Consider the following 6,706-nt stretch of genomic DNA (forward strand, 5'->3'; position numbering starts at 1 on the left):
TATATATATATATATATATATATATATATATATATATATATTATATATATATATATGTATATATATGTATATAGTACAATAAAAAATATCTCGGCCTGTTCATTGTATTGCTCCATTCAAAGAATCTCCATTGTGATCTATCACAGTTGATGTGTTTATTTATTGCTTCCTGTGACTGTCACATGAAGTGGATACTCACAAGTGCCGGTGTTGACTGCAGAAATCAACTTATCAGGTCGGTCAATTTGGTCGGGGATAAAGTTTGAAGCGTGAAGCACAGTTCACTGATTGATCAAATTTGGTCAAGAATTCAGTTTGAAGGATGAAGCACAATTCACTGTCCTTATTCATATAGGTCACAGCAATGAAAAAATGAAAAGAAATTGTTAGGCCAAAATCTCATACACAACCAAAGTTCGGTACACTAGATCACAATATAGTGACATAGAACTGTCACGGTGTCAAGTGCATGAGAACATTGTCATATAATACTTTCGTGTAACCAATGTACATTATATACCTTTATGTATATATACCACAAGAGGATTAATAATTTTACTTCTCCTGTGAATACATATGTTCTAACAAGTTATGGGCCTATAAGCCTAGTATATAACTCTTCACTAGAAGACTTTGCTGCAACTAATTAGTCTTCTACTCTCACGCTACTTGACGACCGTAGTTATACAGCTACGTCATTGTTTTCACCGTAAATACTAAACACACATACATTACATGCTATATCAATCGCAGTAGACACATATACATTACATGCTATATCAATCGCAGTAGATACACATACATTACATGCTATATCAATCGACATGACTCGCACCGAATACATTGCACTCCCTCTGAAGTTTCAAACCCTTGAGGAAGCCACACATTTTCAGTCACATTATTGGGAAGGATGTCCTGCATATGATGATCTTCGGGAAGCACAGGAACACCTCAAACACGTGCTTCATGTTACACGCGAATTCGGATTTGACCCACAACAACTTCCTACACTACCTGCATTTTTGTATCTCGCGTAATAACGTTTTAGCTGTCAAAACAACTTTAGACGCTCAAACGCGCGAACACTCAACACTTAAACAGTGTGTCGTGGATGCAGAATACGAATGCAACGTGTTGCGTGATCTGAAACAGGATCTCGAACGTGAGCTCAACGCTACTAAGGTCCGTCTCGCTTCGACCAAAGAGACACTCTTGAAAGCCGAACAAAAACCAACAATGTCTCCTCATCAGCGTGACCCACAAGCCGACCTCGACGCTGCTCACGCTGAACTTCTCGACGCCAATGACACCATTGAGGCACTTACTCAATCCACACGTAGGCCTCACTACATCACTCCTGAACAGCCCAAATTACCCTCACATCTTTGTCCCAAGTATTAAAAACATTACAAGGGAAGTCTCCTCACATGCAACAAAGACTTTGGTAATTGGCTTACTCGTCTCAAGATAGAGCTCGAACACTTTGGTGTTATCAACCGCTTACATCCTGATTGCAACAATTCAGCTCACGGGGGAGTATGCGACTTAGCGGCTGACGCCAAATGTCGACGCATTATGATCGGTTCCATCAGTGAGACATTCCTTAAATCGGTCTACAAACAGCACCTCTCTAAGGCACCACACGCATTCTTCCAGCACACATTTGTACTACGACCAATTCAGGAGGTTTAGGCTGTTTCCGGGATGCACTGAAGAGTCTCACCGGTTTCACATCTTTCGGCACGACGAGGAAACTATACAGTCCCTCGATGAAATTCGACAAGCTCTTCTCGAGACAGGCAAGATTGTGCCAGATAAATACCTCATCTGTGCACTCCTATATAGTCTCGACGATCGCTATCACCTCCTGGGGTCCGAGATATTCGACAAAGACATCGACTCCATTACACTTCAGGCTGTCCACGCAAAGACACTCAAATTTGTCGGGGATAACCAAATGACTCAGAAGGAACAATCTGTGTCTGGTCTACGCTCTTCAGTCACTACCGCCGACAACCCCCCTAAAATGAAGGTATGCCCTTTGTATAGTAAACCAGGCCATGGCCTATAAACATGTCCTACTTTAATTTGCCGTCGGTGTGGTAGTTGCGACAATAACGGTAGTAAATGTAAGATCGATCGTGCTACTCCTCACTGTGATAGTTGCAACCTCGACGGGCACGTCAACCAAGCATATCTCAAGAAGGCATGACGATACGGGGTCCCTGTTGACAGCATTTCTCCCATTGTACATAATACGTTGGATATTTCACACAAATCTACCCCCTCTGTATATAGCATAACGCAACAGATATCTCGCCATCAGCTGCCAACGGCTCATTATGAAGTTCAATCAGCTCACAATGTAGCAGGATCCGCACATAAAATTGTATTCACAAGCGCCCTAATAGATTCAGGAGCTATGATACATATACACAAGAGCACCGCAGGTGTAGCAAATATTCAAACCGGCCAATTTATTGTCGAATCCCCTGACAAATCATGCATTACTCTAACGCAACGGGGTTATCTTCCCGGCCTAGGCACTGTTCTTATCATGCCTCGGGCCGGTCGGACATTCTCTCTGTCCCCTCTACTCCAACGCCACGGCTACGATATATTATTCCCTGACAAATTCGACAACTCCCATCCCACAGCATGTCATAATATGCAGGACAATACCCATATCCATAAAATACTCAACACTTCCGGACAATACACTATAGCGAATGTCGGTGCTGCGCCAGCTTCCAAACCCAGTTCACATCACTGGCATGATCGACTAGGCCACACACACTCTCTCGTATGGCCAATTCTACACTTAAACAAAACAACATCGACAAATACACATCCACCCCTGAGAGCACAAATGGATGGATGCTCAACCGTACATTATTTCAGAAACATGTCGTTGATGTCTTCGGTTTTGTTGACGTCGATCTCTTCGCTGATGCTACCAACACTCAGGTACCTATCTACTGTGGTCTCAACGATGGTGCACCACTTCACGATGCCTCCTCTCTATCATGGAAGCAACAAACTCTCCATTTATATGGCAACGTTCCATTCACGAAAAGGGTTGGTAAGCCACTCTCACCAAGCTTAACCAAGAGGACGGACTTGTCACAGTCGTGTTCCCTTTAGCATCTCACAATAAGAACTCACAACAGACACTACGCCAGTTGCATTCTCGATACTTTTCTTCGCCATGGTACTGAGACCGTACGCGCACCGAAATGTAAATACATCTGCATAGCCCGCCTTGGGAACGAACGCCACGCCGTGCCCCCTACTGCCGCCTCACTATCCGTTCGCGCTGATATTCATGCTCATCCTGTTGATCTTTCTTTCTGTGTGCCGTGCGCTAAGGGTAAACAAGACCCAGATACACGCCCTCCGATCGGCCTCTTCTTCCACGTTGACCTGGAAACAGGTCTACCTACCTCACCTGGCGGCTGCACCGCCAACATCAAATTTGTCGACGCCAACTGTGGCATGTGTTTCACATATGCGCTTAAATCTAAGGACGAAGCCTCCGACACTTTGGATATGTTCTACACCGACATCGGAAAGGGATATCCTGCTGGTTTAAGCGAGCTCAAATGTGACCGCGGCGATGAGTTCGTGTGCGAGACCTTCAACGTAATCAACACTGCCCAGCACGTCCGGATCACATATACTCTTACGAACTTGCCTGCACTACACGGCATTGTCGAACGTTACAACGGTTTGATCAATGACATCTATCGGGCCGAGGTAATCTCTCTCGCAACCATCACTCAAAATATCCCCTTTAACGACCGCAATCCAGACAACAAATCGTCCTGGGATATGTTTTGGAGTACAAGTCCTGAAGCTCGACTGCGTACCATTCATGTCTACAGCTGCCAGGTCGCATTCGTAAATCAGACCCGCGACGGCAAGCTAAACGACTAAGCTCTCCTGGGCGTCTATTTAGGACATGATCGCCAGTCAAAGTACTTCGATGAGTGCCGAATACTCAACGTGAAAATAGACCTAATATGCCTTTCCCGGGATGCCCAGTTTAATTACCGGGTATTTCCCACCTGAAAGATGGTCGGAAATAAACCACTCCCACTGTATGACACCCCACCCGCCGCTGGTCCCATTATACGTGGACCAACTCTGGCACAGCACGCTACACCCCAAGCGTCGACAGCAGACACAACCTCACCAGAGCAATCGACATGCACGGGTCCACCACCCCAACTTGTTTCTCCTACGCCCGCAGAAACTCTCACCCCTTCCAGCCACCCCAGTGCCGGAGAGCCCTCTCCCCATGCGCCTCTCACCTCGCCCTCACCTGACTCCCCACTTACCGATGATACATCACCCGGTCCAACCACCCCCTCAGCGACATCAATCCACAATACAGAGTTGCCATCACACTTCGCTAAACAACCTTCTTCTCACATTCTTGTCGGGTTACTCATGGATGATCGCCCCCGTGGTCCATCGGCGACTACATCTACCTCCCCGACGGCATTCGCTTAGCCCGCAAGCTTTTACATCAAATACAGGACTATAACGCCGCTAACACACATGTCGTTGGTAATCTACAGGCACTTGCAGCTCAACCTCAAGCACATTTGCAGACGACACTCTCCAGTACACATTCAGGGGAGGCATCACCTCAGCAAGCACATTCGCAGGAGACACTCTCCAGTACACATTCAGGGGAGGCCTCATCTCAACTCCAGTCCATTCCTCCTCATCCAGTCGACGTCTTCTCTCATGACCAACGCCCTGTTATCTCCTATCCCAAAACCCGAGACCAAATCGACAAACAGTTCCGTGTACAATGGTCTGAAAATACAGGCGAAACCCCGATAAATCCACCCCGCGAACCTTCTGGTCGATACGATACATCCCTCCGAGTATTACAACTCCAGACTAGACATCGACAAGCTTTATCCCATGTCCGCCGTGCACGCCGCGCTGTATTTCGTCATTCTCGACATACAGCAAACCGACTTCTACACTCTATTAAGGACCCTATGCCGATCGTCGACTACCACGAGGAAGAGGCTAATACACTCTATGTCCCGATCAATACCTCCACGGATGCTTAGCAACCCCTGAGCCACGACGCACAACAGGCACTCTATAACAGCACCTTTCACCAACTATACAGTGCATGTAGAGCTATTCAGAATCATCCCTTGACACCTACTACGATTCGTCTAGCACTACGAGGACCCGACACTGATCCCTGGCGCGGCGCCATCAACAAAGAACTCACAAGCCTCCAGAAGAATGGCACCTACGACCTCTTACTACCTGACGATGTCCCTGACGATGCCTTCATAGTCTCCAGTAAGTGGGTGTTCAAAGTCAAGATGATAGATGGCTTAGTGGACAAATATAAGGCCCGTTTGTGTGCCAGGGGTTTCAGCCAAACACAGGACATTAACTATAGCGAAACATACGCGCCTACTTGTTCTCATGCCACCCTCCGTACTTTACTGACCATTGCCGCATCACAAGCCTGGCGTGTCGAACAAATGAACGTCGAAAATGCATATTTCTATGCCAATTTAGACGAACGTATCTATATGTGCCCGCCACAGAGTTCCGAGGAAGTCGGTTTGTCTGCTACCTCCATACTCGCCCTCAAAAAGAGTCTCTATGCACGCAAACAATATGGTCGCTTATGGCACTCTCTAATCAAGACCAAGCTACTCGCCATGGGCTTTCGTCAGTGCGAATCAGATCCATGTATGTTTTGTAGTTAATACCCAAGACTGATTTTGTAGTGTTCTTCTCTATGTTGACGATCTCACCATCGTTGGTAGACAACAAAACGACGTGGACAAGTTTAAACCACTTCTCACCTCCGCGTTCAGCTGTAAGGACATGGGAGCTCCCAACTGGTTACTCGACGTACGTGTACTCACATCCAACCAGTCTATCTTTTAAGTACAGAATAATCATGTCGCCGATGCTTTAACCACGTTCGATATGACCGCCGCTCACGATGGGTTAGGGTTACCCAGCCCAGCCAAACCTCTACACGGAAATACTGGTCCTCGTCACCCCTGCCAATACCGAGAGCTTATAGGTATCTTGAAGTACCTTTCATTCCTCACCCGCATCGACATCACATATCAGATCAACACGCTGGCTCGTTACATAAACAATCCGAGTGTCGAACATTGGACTGCTGCTAAACGCGTGCTTCAATACTTAAAGGGTACACCACAGATTGGTCTTCCTTACAAATACAGCCCAGGCGACCCTAAAATCGATGCAGTATGTGATTCCGACTACGGTTCTTGTCCAGACACTCGACGGTCTACATTTGGCTATGTCCTCCGCATCAACACGAATCTGTGGTTGGGAAGTCACAACGACAGAAAACTGTTGCAACCAGTACCGCCGAGGCCGAATACTTCGCCGCTACTGAAGCTGCAAAGCAAGTTCAATGAATACGTAATGTGCTCACAGAAATCGGTTTACCTCAAACCAAACCAACTCCTTTGTACAGTGACAACCGATCTGCCATTCACGTCAATAAGACCACAGGCAGCATCAAACACATGAAACATGTCGACATGCGCGCCTTCACCATATACGCGATCTCCAAGATCAAGGTACATTAATATATATATGTATATATATATATATATATATATATATATTATATATATATATATATATATATATATATATATATATATATATA

This window comes from Sphaeroforma arctica (assembly GCF_001186125.1).
Source record: "Sphaeroforma arctica JP610 unplaced genomic scaffold supercont1.72, whole genome shotgun sequence".
In the NCBI taxonomy this organism is placed as follows: Eukaryota; class Ichthyosporea; order Ichthyophonida; genus Sphaeroforma; species Sphaeroforma arctica.